The following is a 16,670-nucleotide window of genomic DNA, read 5'->3' on the forward strand; positions in this document are numbered from 1 at the left end:
ATCCATCCATCCATCCATCCACCCATCCACCCACTTATCCATCCATCTGTCCATCTGTCTGTCTATCCATCCATCCATCCATCCGTCCATCCATCCACCTCTCCATCCATCCATCCACCCACCCACCTATCTATCCATCCATCTGTCCATCCATCCATCCATACATACATCCAACAAATATTATAGGCAACTTACTCTGTGCCTGGATTTTGGTAGGCACATGGGGATACAGTGCTGAACAGGATAGATGTGGTTCACATTATTCTGGAGCTTACATTCTAGGAGGAAGACAGGCAAGAAGCAAGTAAATAATTAAATAATAATAATAAGGTTGTGTATGGAGGGTCTGCCATGTGCTAGACACTGTTCTTAGTATTTTTCTGTATGAATTCATTTAATTTTTATAACTGCTCTATGCTGTAGGTACCTTATCATCCCCATTTTATAGATAATGGAACTGAGGCACAGAAAAGCTATATAACTTGCACAAGGACTCACAGCTAACAATTAGTAGGGCCAGGATTTTAACTCGGGCAGTCTGGCCCTTAAGATAAGACTGTAGTAAGGAAACTTGGCTATGATAGAAGGAAACACGGTGATGAGATATATAGTGACTGCCTTCGGGTAGCCAGAAAAGGTCTCTTGGAGGAGGTGACATTCAAGCTGAGACCCGAAGGGTGAGAAGGAGACCATTGGGTGAAGCGCATTCCATGTCAATGAATGGAATAGCAAACGCAGGAAGGCAGCTTGTGATAGGAAAGAACCTGGCATATTCATGGAACAGAAAACAGGGAAGTGGTGCTGGAGTGTGATGGATGGGGAGTCAGGGTGAAGACAGTGAGAGTGGCAGGGTGAGCAGGAGCCTAACCACGTAGAGGATCTGTTTCATTCCACTTGCATTGACTGGGGACCTCCTCTGAGTCTGGTGCTGCATGCATGGGGTGCTGGGGTGGAGCCCGAGCTTGCAGCCACAAGGAGTGGTGGGCACAAGCGATAGCAGGTGTGATGAAAGAGAGGTGGGGCCCAGGCGAGGGCCCCTCACTCAGCCCCGGGTCAAGGAAGCCCCAGGGCAGGTGCTATGGCAGGTGCAGTGGAGCTGGCTGCTGAAGGAGGAGAGGGCGTTGGACAGCTGGAGACATGGGAGAGAGCGCCGCTGCAGAGGAAACTGGGCGTGCAAAAGCAGGAGGTGGGAAAGTATGTGGGCTTGGGGAGTGCTGAGTCATTCCTTGTGGCCGGAGCAGGCCACGCTGATTGTGGGTGGATGCAACACGAAGAGGAGGCCAGAAAGGCAGCCATGTGCTCTGGTGCAAACCTAACCACAAACCTAACCACACACCTGAAAGCCAGCATGGCTCAGTGTGCCATGGGAGCCTGGCCTCAGCCCTCAAAGTGCCTAGGACAGCTATGGAGACCTTGGACCAGTCACTTAGCTTCTTTGGGCTTGAGCTTGCTCTCCTGAATATTGAGGATCACATTCTCTACTAGTTAGAGCTATGTGCTGCCTCCTTGAACCTCAGTTTCCTCATCTGCATAATCAAGGTAGTAATAGGACTGTTTTCATGGGGTTGTCGTGTGGATTGAAAGATTGAAAAGGGATTAGAGTTGTGCCTGGCACACAGTAAGTGATAACTAAGTGTTCTCTGTGGTTAGTCCTGCCCTGTCTCCTCCCACTCCCCAAGTTGAATCCCCTGATTACTTGTCATTCCTGGTCTTGCATTCCCACATTTTCTTACACTGTTCCTACCACCCAAAACATCCCATTCTTCCTATATCCAGTGTATCAAGTGCTACCCTTTCTTTGAGACCCAGCTTAAATCCTGCCTCCTTCAGGAAGCCTTTCCTGCTGCTACTAGGGGGCTGCTAAAGTTGGGCCCTAGAAAGCCTTTCTATCACTTCCCCTTGTTTAATTCTAGCAGAGCGTGTGCACAGCCCAGTGTCCCATTCCACCCTGCCTGTCCCTCTCTTAGGGTTTTGCAGATGTGGGGGTGTGTTTATAAATGTTTGTCTCTCCAGCTGGGCTGTGAGCTCCTTAAGGACAGAACCTGGACTTCTCTTTTTCCCCATGCCTGTCATTTCACAGTCTTCATCAGAAGTCTGCTCAATGATCAGAGGGATGGAGGGAGATGGGAAGGGATGGAAGGATCTGCAGATGGACAGTTTGTCCAGGCATGAGAGGCTGAGGTCCCAGGGAAATCCCCTGCCCAGAGAGGAATCCAACTGATTCCACTGATTCTCAGTGTCACTTGGAACCATCTGTCCCTCAGAATTCCCTGAGGAGCTGCAGGAACAAGCACAACGTTGGAAACTCCCAGCTTGCAGACCAGAGCTACCTGACCTTGCCATGAGCAGGACAGCCCTCCAACCTAGAGGAGTTGATAAGACAGGGAACTGGGTTACAAGATGGGGATTGTGTTAGTTATTTATCACTGGGTAACAAATCCCCCCAAATTTAGTGGCTTAAAACAACAATATCATGTATTATTTCATTATTTCTCTGGTTCAGGAATTCAGACACACTGAATGGCTTGTGTTTGCTCCATGGTGTTTGGGGCCCAACTGGAGGACTTGAAGGCTGGGGGCTGGCATCATCTGAAGGCCTGACTGGGGCTGGAGGATCTGCTTCCAGTGTGGCTCCTCTCCATGTGGAGGTCTCCATAGGGCTGCCGGTGTGTACTCATGACAAGGCAGCTGGCATTCCCCAAAGTGAGTCATGAAAAGACCAAGTCTTTTAGGACTTAGCTCTGGAAATTGCATGCTATAACTTCTGCTGTAATCTGTGGATCACACAAATTAGCTCTTATTTAGAGAGGAGTAGTACCAAGGTGCAGGGGGAGGTGAAGCTCACTGGGGGCTAGCTTGGAGACTGGATACTATAGTGACTAATGTCTGGAGGAAGACAGGAACTCCAGTTGCCCAGCAAGGGGGACTTGATGCTGAGGCCCTGCCCTGTTTTGCAGAACTCCTGCTCATCCTTCAAAGCCCTGGATACCACTTCCTCTGTGATGCCTTCCCTGATCTCCTTCACCCCCTTTCCTTTGGTGCTGCCCATCCCCAGCTCAAAAAGTAAATTAATTACTTTTTCCTCCACTACACCCTGCATTCTCAATAGCGGGTGATATCTCCTCCAAGGGAGTAAACATTGGTTCTTGTGCGGAGGCAAAAAAAAAATTCTTACTTTTTTAATGTATAAAGCATAGATATAGATCTAGTACACAAACAGATCTATGTATGCCTGTGGTATTACAATTTCACCAGGCGGCAAGAGTAGGAAAAAGTAGCCATAAAGTCTTCTTAGGAGACTAACAGTGAAATGAAGGTTGAGAAACACTGTTCCACATCCTTCTATATTGTGTGCAGTATTCTCTTATTAAATTTCATGTCAATGAATTCTACAGTTAAAATAGGTAAAGATGGTACATTTTATATGTATCTTTTACCTCAATTCACAAAAATAAAATTTTAAGAATGGGCTGGGCATAGTGGCTCATGCCTGTAATCCGAATGCTTTGGGAGGCCAAGGCGGGAGGATGGCTTTAAGCCAGGGGTTTGAGGCCAGGCTGGGGAACATAGTGAGACCTCATCTCTACAAAACATTATAAAATTAGCCGGGTGTGGTGGCACACTCCTGTAGTCCCAGGTACTTGAGAGGCTGAAGCTGGAGGATCGCTCAAGCCTAGGAATTCAAGGCTGTAGTGAGCTATGATCATGCCACTGCACTCCTGCCTGGGTAAAAAAAAAGTGGTACACTGTCTCTATGAAAAAAAAAATTAAGTGTTGTGAAAAATAATTTGTTCTATATACCAGTCTTCTGTATCAGATTGTGAGCTTCTTGGGGGCAGCCCTTCCCCACCCCTTCTTCATCTCCTGGTTCCCAGTGTCTGGCGCAGGGCCTGGGCTCACAGTAGGTCCTCACTGAGTACTGAACTGTGCTAAGTGCAGAGGATAGGCGGACAGAGGGGCCTGAAATGCTCCATGGCAGAGCCTCTCACAGTGTGGCTCTGACTGTGGGGTGGGGAGGGCAGTGGACCATGCAGAATCTCAGCCTCCACCTCCACAGAATCGCTCTGCATTTTCCCAGGCTCCTTGTGGGGGAAGATGCCCAAACCCAGACAATACTGCCCTAGCATTCACTACTAGACACTGGGGCTGGATCAATGGCTGCAACTGGACGTGGATGCGGGATGCTGGGGGGCTTGGAACTGGAGGGTACTCAACAGTTTGGACTTATCTGAGGACCTGGGAGGCAGAACGGTGGATGAGCCCAGAAGACTGGATTTCTCCCAGCCTTGTGCAGCCAGACAAGGAAGATATAAGAGCAAAGATCAGGATCTTGATCTGGGAGTAGACTGGGAGCCTGGATTCCTGCCTCCTTCTCATTCTCAGGGAACATAGCCCCATTTATTATGAGCCAGACTCTGTGGACCTCCCAAGCCATCCCAACTCAGGGAGGCTGAGCTTGTTTCCAGAGACGGTGAAGGGGTGGATGGGTGGGTCTACAGGTGCCCAAGGGATTTGATGAATCTCTTAACTTATTCAAGACTGGGCTTCACAACAGAGCTTCACAAATGGGAAACTGTGTGTAATCTGTGTAATTGAAAAGGAGCTCTGGCTGCCCTTTTTGGAGGAGCAATGCTTGCCGGACAGAGACAGCCGGGAATGCATAATCAGTTGTTTCTGTTTCCTTGTGTCACAAAAATAGGGATTCACACACCAGAGGGGTGAAAATTCACTCTGGTGCTGAAATCGGTTAAATTTAACTTTTGCCTTTTGCTGGGCCTCTTGATTCATAGCTGCTGCATAGAGAGGCTAATATTGTTTTAGTCGTGATTTGAGTCACTTAGCCACTGGGAACCTCAGTTTCTCCCTCTATATGCAAGGACCTTCACAGAGTCCAGGGTCTGACATGCAGGTGAGAGTGGCTCTGTCCCTCTCCAAACTGTCAGAGCCTGCTCAGGGTGCAGGGCTCTGATCTGGGCCTCATGCTGGGAGGAACCCACTAGGGCATAACCCAGGAAAGCATCAGGGAAGGATCAAGGTCTAGACATTGGGGAGCTGAGGGTGTTCAGCCTGGAGAGCACACAGGGCACTGGGGAGGAGGGAGGAGTCCAGACCTCCAGCGTTGCATGACTGACTGTGATAGATTTTGCTGGTTCTCTGGTGCAAGTGGGGAGAAGCAGGAGCCATGGCTGAAGTTAGCGGGGAGCAGGGTTTCCACCTCCTGCAAGCAAGCCCTGCCTCTGGAGGCTTCCAGCATGGAGCAAGCTGCCTGGCTGTGAAGTCATGAGTTCCCTGTGGCCCAAAGTTCCCTGAGCAGTCCGGTTTCAGCCAGGCCTGCTGTTGGGGAAATTTAATACACAGAGGAGGCATAGTCCAGGTCAGTGGCTCTCCACCTATATGGAAAGAGTCACTTATGGGGGTTCTTGGTAACAGTGCAAATTCAATATCAGTGGCTCAGGTGACTGTGATGCTCTTGGCCCCTGAAGACTTGCCAGGCCAGGAGCTCTCTAAGGCCTGTTCATCCCCCAGACACCGGGGCTGTTTAACAAATGCTGCTGGTCCAAAAAACTCCAATTGATGCTGCCCGTGTGGGAAAGAGGACATAGAGGAGGTCACCGGGGTGAGGGTGGAGGGATGCTGCCAGGGCAAGTATCCCAGTGCCGCTAGGATGAAGCTCACAGTCCATGGTGGGGCACAGTCCATGGAGTGCACCATCACCTTGCCGTTTTCCTGGCCCACCTCATGCCCCTTCATGCTGCCGGCCTCAGTACAGGCTGCTGGCAGGACTGTGCTCATTCTTCCTGGCGCAGCTTGGGTGCCCCTCCTTTGCAAAGCCTCCCATGGCCTCCCCTGTGCTTCCTGACCTGACCTGCACATCCCTCCCAGGGTGTTTGCTATGTCTGCCCACCCCAGCCTGCAACTGCCTGAGGTTAGCATTGTGTCTCATTCACTCTGCCCCTTGGCCTGGTACAGGCCTGGCAGTGATGCCAGAACAGTGCTCAGGGCGTATTTGCTGATGGAGAGCCAGGTGCCTGTCTTTTAGGCCTTGAGTTGGTCCCCTAAGAACCAAGGGCACGTCATCAGAGCTTGCCAGACCTAAAGTCACCCGAGGACTCTCCAGCTGCAGCCTCTTGTTAAACGGACGCAAGGGGAGCCCTAACACAGCCTTGGGCTCAGCCTCAGCCTGCATCTCCCATCTCAGGAACCCCCACCCCCCCGTTTTCTAACTAAGTTTCCTTTGCAGTTTTTTTCAGACCCACCCAGAATCCTGTCCTCAGAGATCTAAGGGTGGCTTGTGTTGGCACTTTTGGGGGCGGTCCTGCAGATCTCACACCAGCCTGATCTGTCCTGAAAGCATGGGACCTGGGAAAAACCAGGAGAATTTGGAGCTGGGTGGGGAAGATGGAGACAGAGCTTGGGAAAGGTCCAAGAGATGCCAGCAAGAGGGAGTTTGACATCCTCAGAGACCAGGACCACGCTCCTTCCTGCTTGGGAGTGAGATGATCGCAGCTTCAGCTTGCAGAGAGAAATCGTCTCACTGATGAAAATAAAGTCAGATTCCTAAAGGGATAAAGGGCTGCTCATAGGAAAACGCAAACACTATTTCCTCAAGAACTGTATCCCGCAGAGCCTGTCCTTTAAAAGGCAGCCGTGGCAGATTATTAAATTGTAGATGCATTTCTCCTGGCTCTGTCCCCAGCCTCCCCTCGACAGCCCACCCTGCTTTGTGGCCCGCCTTGGCACTCCCCCCGAGGACCTTCCTGGGAAGCAACACTTCGGCTTGTGTCATGGGGCTGTCTCCTTGGAGAAGCTCATGTGAGGGAGTGGAGGCAAGGAGGACTTTCACACGGGAGGATGTTGACACTGTGTGTGTAGAGGTATTGGCAATGGACTCCCAATACGTTTAGGATTTGATTTCTGAAAACTCAAAAGCATGCCTGGTTTTGACATTTAAAAAACAAATCAGTGAGAACCTCCAAATCAGGCCTTTTGCTATTTACTGAATTCTGGCATCATTCTAAATGGTCAGTCGATGCCATTTTGCTTCAGAAATTTTGGAACAGAAATTTTGTGATCTGACATGATTTTCTCAAATGATTATTTTATTAAACTGTAGGTTGTCTGAGAAATCAAAAGATTGCTTGTTGCTTAGCTGTGGCTTGTGGAATTTGAGGTAGATTCATGGAATGGCAGAGGTGGCAGAGGCTTAGCACGCATTGGGTCCAGTCTCCCTGTTGTACAGACTGAAAAACAGAGACCAGATGGGGTAGGGCCTTGCCAAAGTCTCACAGGAATAGCAACGCGGGGCCCGTGGCTTACCCTCCAGCACTTTGATTTTCTCTCCCTTAGCCTCCCTTTTCTGTTATGTAAAATGGGAGTAGCAAACCCACCTTCTGTGTTTTGTGCAGATGTTTTTTCTTCAAGGGAAAGCACTTTTATAAACTGTAATCCAGTAGCTGCTGTTATGATGCCCAGGACTCCTTTGCTAGGAGCAGATCTCTGATTATGGCCATTGGAGTTTCATGCTTCGCATGGACAACAGGATTTTTCACTCTGACACTGCAGACTCTGAAAATAAGGAGTCAGGGATGGAATGTGGGCTCTTCAGCAAGATGCTCAAAGTACACGCAACGTCTGCCTCTTAGCCCCCAACAGTTAAAACCCACCCAGGCCAGAATCCTGCCATAACCCGGCCATGTGACTGCCACACCCTTGCCACAGTACATGCAAGTGAGCCTGCAGCCTTGATTGGAAACCAGTTAGAAGCAGCAGTACGATAAGGCACAGCTGGAAACTGTTGCTGCTGCTCTCTAAGAAAGAGAATAGAGGCCAGTAATCCAGCACGGGTTGGAGCCATTTCTTTGCACTGGTCTCCAGGGGGGCCATTTAGCACATTAATAATCTATGAGATGCTTCCACCTTCTGGATTCATTAAAAACAAGAAGAAAGGGAAGAGGAGAAATGATACTAAGGGCATGCACTATTGGCCAAGCAGAGAGGGCAGGAGAGAGACTTCAAGGACCTGGGGACTTTAGAGGGTCCTTCCTGGCTGTCGTCAGATGCCCAGTGCAGTCAAGCCCAGTGTTGAAAGTGGGCAGCATGTCACACATGAGGCGAGGAAAAGCTTGGTAGCTTTTTGTTTGGATACAATTGGTAGAAGGAAGAAGGAACCCTCAGAAGGGTTTTCAGGACAGAGGAGTCTGGAAGTTGGCTTGAAGCGGGACCCATGGTGGCCATGGCAACAGCACTCCTAGGACACAGGGCTGTGGGGCAGCTGAAGGCCACTGCAAAGGCCAGAGGGGATGGAGAGGGGAGCATGTGGCAGGCACCATGATGGACAAAGTGCTGACTGGTGCCTGCCCGTCCCACCTCATTTGCCCCAAATCTCCCAGCTCCAACACCCAGAGTCCCTTGAAGCTGCTCAGCTGCTCTGTGCTCTTTGAAGGCCCAGCCTTCCCCTGAGTGGGTCCCACGCCTGTAGGCCCGCCCTCTCCTTTTCACCTTGAAAACCACTTCCAGCATGTGAGAGTTGGCAAGTGAGTTGCTGGCTCTTCTGAGCCTCTGGGCATGTTACGCCATGTGTCCAGCATCCCTTGTTACAGGATTGTCTCTATACCACAGTGTCATCATTATCTCCATTTCTGCTTCCTCCATTTGACTGTGGTACCCTAAAGACAGTGGACATGTCGAATTAGTCTCTCCGTGCCTGGTCCCACTTACAGGGACCCAATAATGTGTATGAGGGACGGAGGAGGAGGTTCACTCCACAGCTTTGAGTTGGCCTGGGGTATCACTGCCCTTCGTGATCCAAACCCCCACTCCTTTGGTGGAAGGGGTGGAGATGTGGTCCCCACATCCAACCTGGCTTGCGTGGATCCTGGCAGCACCTACCAATCTTCAGGGAAAGAGAGGTTCTGTTCTTACTCATTCATCCATCCATTCATTCATTCATTCACTGACTCATACTGTATTTATTCATTCATTCTGTCACTCAACAAGTGCAGCACCTGCTGTATACTCTCCCAGGCTCTCCTGGAGCAGTGCAAATCCACCACCCAACACCACCATCCAAGAGAGGGAGACATGGCAAAGAGGCAGTTTGATGCAGGAGCCTGAACAGAGGACTGAAATTCCGAAGCTCCGGGTCATTTTCCCTCCGATGCCTCTCACTGACAGAGGGAACTTAGGCAAATTAGCAGCCCCCTCAGAGCCTCACTGAACTCACAGTATCATGGCGATAATCCTGTCCACCCTTCTGGGGCTACTGAGAGCATTAGGTGGGACAGGGATGCTGGACCATGTGGGAGCACTTTGCAGACCATCAGGCCCACTAAGATCTCAGGTGGTGATGTTACTGCCGCTGTGATGCCAACCGGGCCCTGAAAATGTATAGGTCTCCATGTGTCTTCAGATCCAAAGTTGTGTGGATGAAATTAACTATCACTGACCATGAAGGTGATTCAGAACAGTAAAATTAAAACAGAAAACCTACAGGAGAGGCGAAAGAAGCCCCAGGCAGCTGTTAGAGGGCACACACACTCTTCTGGTTTTCAGAGAAGCAGAGGTAGGTTAAAGAAGGGCCGGATGCTATTGAGGGCAGGGCGGTTCCCAATCTGTTCCTGCAAGGACCCACCCCATGTCTTTCCTGTTGGCCTGGTGAAAGATTCAATTTAAGGTTCTGACCCCTATTTTTAATTCAAGATCATGGTCTCTAAAGTAATATCAGTTCCCAACATGTAACTCCAATGGCCTCATTGTTTATGCGTCTTTCACCGCCAGCCACTTCAACCCTTTTCTGGGAACATGCGGGGTGTAAATAATTCATTCTAAATAAATAAATCACTCGCACTACTTACGGTACAGCTGGTGCTGCTAGTGATCGGCACAACTGCAGATTACGTAGAGTTGAGTCTGGAATTACAGATTGCGTCTAGAAAGAACTGGAGAGGGAATTTGAAAATGAGCTCCCTCCGGGGACAAACATGTAAAATGGGATTAACACCAACCTAATAAGGTTGGGATGACAGATAGAAATAATAAATGTGTCACACAGTGCCGGGCACCCAGCAGGCATGCAATATTCTTCTTCTTGCTGCTGCTGCTGCTGCTGCTTCTGCTTCCTCCTCTTCCTCCTCCTCCTCCTCCTCCTCCTCCTCTTCCTCTTCCTCTTCTTCTTCTTCTTCCTCCTCCTCCTCCTCTTCCTCTTCTTCTTCTTCTTCCTCCTCCTCCTCCTCCTCTTCATCCTCCTCTTCCTCCTCTTCTTTTTTTTTTTTGACAGAGTCTTGCAACCTTGACCTCCCATGCTCAAGTGATCCTCCCACCTCAGCCTCCCTCAGTAGCTGGGACTACAGACACCACCACACCCAGCTAATTAACAATTTTTTTTTTTTTTTTTGAGACGGAGTCTTGCTCTATCACCCAGGCTGGAGTGCAGTGGCGCAATCTCAGCTCACTGCAAGCTCCACCTCCCAGGTTCAAACGATTCTCCTGTCTCAGCCTCCCGAGTAGCTGGGACTACAGGCGCCCACCACCACGCCTAGCTAATTTTTTGTAATTTTAGTAGAAACGGGATTTCACCATGTTAGCCAGGATGATCTCGATCGCCTGACCTCATGATCCACCCACCTTGGCCTCCCAAAGTGCTGGGATTACAGGTGTGGGCCACTGTGCCCAGCCATCAATATTATTCTTTTTTTTTTTTTTTTTTTTTGAGACGGAGTCTTGCTATGTCGCCCAGGCTGGAGTGCAGTGGCCGGATCTCAGCTCACTGCAAGCTCCGCCTCCCGGGTTCACGCCATTCTCCTGCCTCAGCCTCCCGAGTAGCTGGGACTACAGGCGTCCGCCACATCGCCCGGCTAGTTTTTTGTATTTTTTAGTAGAGACGGGGTTTCACCGTGTTAGCCAGGATGGTCTCGATCTCCTGACCTCGTGATCCGCCCGTCTCGGCCTCCCAAAGTGCTGGGATTACAGGCTTGAGCCACCGCGCCCGGCCAATATTATTCTTAAAACATCATTCATGTAATTCATGAGTGAAGGTTACTATTTTGTTGAGGAAAATTGACTAAAAATGGGCTTTTTTTTTATGGTGGTGGTTCTCAAACTTCATGAGTAAGTATCAAGATCCCCTGGAAACTTGGTAAAATACAAAAACCCACTAGGCATAGGGTGACCAATCATGCCTGTTTCGGGATTGACGGTGCCCAAATTGAGGCATTTGGGATTGAGGAAGTAGGACTGTGAGTATTCAAACCAGGAAAGTCCCAGGCCAGCCGGGACAAGTTGCTCACCTTCGCCAGCTCTCGTCCTGCTTCTAGGCGCCTCGTCCTCTGTGCCGTGTGTTAGCACCCCAGGTGATTCTGAGGCGCAGCCATGGGTGGGAACCACTGCCTTAGAGTGTGAGACTGGGAAGATGCCTGCTGAGCCGCTGGGCAGGTGCTCTGCGCACAGACGCACCAGTGCATGTGGTGGCATGGCACTGACTGCCCGTCGCATGTTGTGTTTGGTAAGGTGTGTGGTGCTCACCTGTGCAGATGGGCAAATGGAGGGCCAGAGAGCCAACATACCAGTAATATCAGGGCCACATCTCAGGCTTGGGCAGATAGGCTGTTGTTTGCATCCAGGCTCTGGTGCTTGTTAGCTGGTGCCTGGGGCAGTTTGCTTAGCCTCTTCCAGCCTTGGTTCCTGGTCTGAGGCTTGGCAGGGGCATCATACTGACCCTGGGGGATGGTGCATTACCTTCCTTCTTCCTCCTGTGGCCATCCATTCAAGGACATAGTCACCCAGGTGGCATCCTCGCCTATCTCTGCAGGTAGAGGCAGAGCCCTGGGATCTGGGGTCATCTCCATGGGATGAGCTATGTGGTCTTGGGGTATCTCTTGCTCCCTGTGGGCCCCTGTGTAAGAGGAGTGGGTTGGGCCAGTTGATGAGCCTTAATAATGTCGTGTCATTATGCCCTGTGGCTCAGAGCCATCAGTGCCTTAAGCCTGGCATCGTCCCTCTTGGGCCTCTGCATGTGATTTCCCTGGGCTCATAAGGCCTGGTGTCCCCTCCATGTCTAGAAGCTGTGAGAAGGAACCAGGCAAGCGCTCAGGGGCCGAGACCACTTACACGTGTAACTCCACACAGAGTAGAGGAGCAGCCTTGCAGCTGTGCCAGGCCTTCAGCTTTAATGTCTCTTGATTTCCACCAGAGCTTTCCAGGTGGAGGACACCGCTTCTGCAGGAAGTGAGGCCCAGAGAGCTGATGTGGCCTGTGTAAAGTCATACCTCAGGTAGGGCAGAGAGCTGTGGTGCCAACCTTTCTGGTGGCCTTCCCCGTCTGGTCCTTTCCCCTCATGCTAAGGCACAGCACCTGCTCCCCACAGCTCAAGAGTTGTTGCCCATGTTGTTCTCACTGCACGACACCCTTTCTGCTCCCCCTCCTCCCCGGCTCAGTTCTCTGTATTTCCTGATATTTAGTTCAAGTGTTACCTCCTCCTCCAGGAAGGCATCCTAGTCTTCCCCAACCCTGGTCCCAGCTGGAGGAGGTACCCAGCATTTTCCTCACTTCCTTTGTTTTGCCCATTCCTCAATATATTACAATCCCTGATGAGGTTTCAGTGTCACCTGCTAAACAACTCCTTCAGGCCCAGACAGTCCTTGCCCACCTGAGCCTTAGCAGTACCCCAAGGGCCTTGCCTCAAGTAGGTGCTCAGGAATTGTGACTGGACACACCTGTAGGGCCTATTACAAAACCAATTTGTAACATGTGTATGGCCTTTGCCATGGGCCAGGCATGGTTCTAAACACCGTGCATAAATTAACTCATTTACTTCACATGCCAACCCTAAGAGGTTGTTCTTCTCATTTCACAGATGAGAAAACTGAGGCACAAAGAGGTTGAGTGCCTTGCCAAAGGATTGCCCTTCTTAAGTGGCTCCAGAATCCCTGCTTGCAACCGCAAGACTACACTGCCTGTCACACAGTATCATGTAACCCTCACTGCACTACTCCGGGCTGAAGAGCAGACATTGTCCCAGTTAGGCCTGTTCTCAGATTGAGGAAAATAAGATTCAAAGAAAATAGAGTCTGGCCCTGCTTCCTGCTGCAAGCAGACCACAAGGTGAGGTCCCCTGAAGACCTCTAAGAGTGGCCTCTCTGGGGGCCATAGAGGCTCCAGACCCCGGGTCTCTGCCTCCCTCTCCAGCTGTGTTGGCAAGGAACTTCCTGCCTGTCCATGGAGGACCTAGGCAGTACGTGTCCCCTGACATAGGCTGTGTTCTCCCTGTAAATCATTCATGACCCCCACACACCCACACATGCACACACACATGCATGCACACCACTTTTAAACTTATTACTCATTCAGTAACTTGTTGTGTATAAAAAATAAATGATTCCTTCGAAGTCAGAAAATAGATGGACTGGTTGTTGGTGAAAATCAATAACTATGCTAAGTATTTCAAGAATAGTACTTATAGTCCTGCTCTGGATGGTTTTATAAAGAATAAGCTGATTTTTTTCTAAATAGAGCATAGTCTGCATTAGTTGTGAATTATACAGAAGCCTTTTGCTTTGAATCTGTTCCCTAAGATGATTACCTTATTTATTATTTCCATGATGAAGAGATTGAGCTTTATACAGTGGGAAGGGTTCAACTTGAGAAAAACAATCCTGGGTTAGATAACGATCTAGACATGATTCATAAATGCTGATTTAAGCATAATTTTCTCAATTTTCCCCATGTTCCCATAAAAGCTTACATAGTGCTGTCTTAGCCTCTTCTAATATGGCGTGTTGGCTTTGCAAGTATCAGGGAATGACTTCCTTCCCATCCTGGGTGCCTTCTGAGACTCTGGGCCCATTCCTACAGGAATGGGCACGGGGACTTTTGGCACAGCAAAGCTGTTTGGGCCCAATCCTCTGGCCCACGCTAACAAGAAGGCTTCAGCACCACTTCTTTGGGAAGCCTTTCCAGGGCATGCCTCCGGTGGACGTGTCCGTAACCCCTGCTGCTCACAGCATGCTCACTTCCTCCTTCAGTGCAGTCTTGCCTGATAGTTACTGTTCTCTCTGTGAGGTCAGGGCAGCAGCATCTTTGTTTGCGGTGGGAACCTTAGAGCCCAGCTCATGGCCCAGAATCCAGGAGAACCTCTGTGAATCCTTGGTTTCCATTTTCGTTTTCAGTGCTCTCTCAGTCTTTCTCTTTAATGTAAGCAGCATCATGAATTCATAGATTTTCAAAAATACATTGAATGTACTATATTTCAGTAAGTTGGAGATATTATTTTTAATGCAGACAGTGTTTTGGTGCCTTTTTTTTTTTTTTTTTTTTTTGAGGACAGGGTCTCGCTCTGTCACCCAGGCTGGGGTGCAGTGGCATGATCTCAGCTCACTGCAACCTCCATTTCCTGGGTTCAAGCGATCCTCCCCCTCAAGCCCCCCAAGTAGCTGGGATTACAGGCACACACCACCATACCCTGCTAATTTTTGTATTTTTTGTAGAGATGGAGTTTCATCATGTTGCCGAGGCTGGTCTGAAACTCCTGACCTCAAGTGATCCTCTCACCTAGGCCTCCCAAAGTGCTGGGATTGCAGGTGTGAGCCACCGTGCCCACATTTGCTGCTCTGTTTATGTTTCTACCTTTCCCCCAAAATTCTCTTCCAATTTTGTTACTTTGAAAGTTACTTTAACCTGCAACAAGAAGTTAAAAGAAAGTACAATGAACATCACTTACCCTTTATCTAGATTGACAGTTGTTTACATTTTGCCATATTTGTTTTTGCTTCTCCTCTCTTCCCCCCACCCTCACACACACACACACACACACACACTCGCACACTCACTGATTTTTTTGTTGAAGCATTTGATAATAGTTTGCAGATACAATGACACTTCACCCCTAATACATTAGCATGCATCTCCTAAGACAATTATATCCTCTTACATAACCCTAATATAACCACATCTGAAATATTTAACAGTGATACAATATTACCAAGTGTGTGATCCATACTGAGATTTTTCTAGTTGTCTCAAAATTGTCCTTATTGGAATTTATTTGGACACAAGCAAAAAACATGCATTGTCTTTGTTGCCATATATTTTTGGCTTTCAGGACAGTGATCTTTTTTTTGGAAAACCCAAGCCAATTGTTTTATAAAATGTCCCACAGTTGTCATTTGTTTCCTCATGATTAGATTCCTGGGTTTTGGCAAGAATACTACCTTTTTTTATGCTGTGTTCTTCCCAGTGCATCGAGTCAGGGGGCCCAGGATGTCAGTTTGAACTATTATTGATGATGCTACATTTGATCACTTGGTTAAGGTGGTATCTTCCAAATTTATTGTAAATATACATTTTCCCCCTCTGTAATTATGAAGTAATCTATGGGGTGAAACTCTGAGACCATATGACATCCTATTTCCTCACAAGCTTTTACTCAATGGTTTTAACATCAATTTATGATTCTTGCCTGCCTCAGTATCATATTGGTGTTGCAAAATGGTCATTTTCTTTTCTTTCTTTTTTTGAGAGACAGAGTCTCATTCCATCACCCAGGCTAGAGTGCAGTGGCGTGATCACAGCTCACTATAACCTCAGACTCCTAGGCTCAAGGGATCCTCCTGCCTCAGCTTCCCCAATAGCTGGGATTATAGGCACATACCACCATGCCAGGCTAATTCAAAAAATTTTTTTTGTAGCGACGGAGTCTCGCCATGTTGCTCAGGCTGGACTCAAACTCCTAGGCTCAATTGAGCCTCCTGCCTTGGCTTCCTGAAGTGCTGGGATTACAGGTGTGAGCCACTGCACCCAACCTCATTTTCTAATTCGATTCTTCCTCTACATTTAAGCCAGCATTCTCCTCCCCAGAACAGCATTCCCTTTTTTGACTCTTTCTTCTCCTCCTCCTGCTTCTTTCTGTTTCTCTTCCCCTACTAATTTGAGCACTTACTATTTTACCTGCCTTAGTCTTGGAATCAGCCATTCCTCCAAGGAGCCTTGATTCTTCCTGATAGGAAATTGTATTAAGAAACCAACATTTGGATGCTGAGTATACTTGTTGCTACTACGGTTCATTCCTTCATTGTTTTTTTTTTTTTTTCAGTGGAATGAGCTTGAAAATATAATTTTTAATATCTTTAAAGTGTTTAAACTGTAATCTGACTATGAGGAGATAATCAGACAAATATGGGTCATTCTATAATTTACTTGGCCTAAATTCTTAAAAAGTCCCTATTGTGGAAAACAACAAGAACAACCACATAAAGCCAACCTAGGCCTGTTGTAAATGAAAAAAATAAAAAATACCAACCAAAAGCAAGCCATGAAATTTGATTGGATCCTGAATTTTTAAAACAAAAGGGCATTTTTGAGAAATTGAAGAAATTTGAATATGGACTATGCATTAGATGATACTGAATTATTATTCATTTTCATAACTGTGATAATGATATAACAATATAGGATAATTTCATTCTTTACAAGATACACTCTGAACTAGTTATGAGGTGTCATGATATTTGTAAGCTAATTTCAAATGCTTCAAAAACATCATTAAGAGTATGTGTGTGCATATATGTATATGTGTGTCTATGCATATATATATACACATTATTAGTATATATCTATGTGTGTATATATACACATTATTAGTATATACATAATACTAAATATAATATATACTATATATA

The 16,670-nt window shown here is 48.1% G+C and overlaps 1 protein-coding gene across 1 annotated transcript in view; it reads left to right on the forward strand.

The window, feature by feature from the left end:
- GABBR2 (gamma-aminobutyric acid type B receptor subunit 2) overlaps window positions 1–16,670 on the forward strand; it is a 416,683-nt gene that overhangs the window by 131,202 nt on the left and 268,811 nt on the right. The gene's annotated exons all lie outside the window — the stretch shown is intronic.

The sequence above is a fragment of the Macaca mulatta genome, chromosome 15 (genome assembly GCF_049350105.2).
Source record: "Macaca mulatta isolate MMU2019108-1 chromosome 15, T2T-MMU8v2.0, whole genome shotgun sequence".
NCBI lineage: Eukaryota > Metazoa > Chordata > Mammalia > Primates > Cercopithecidae > Macaca > Macaca mulatta.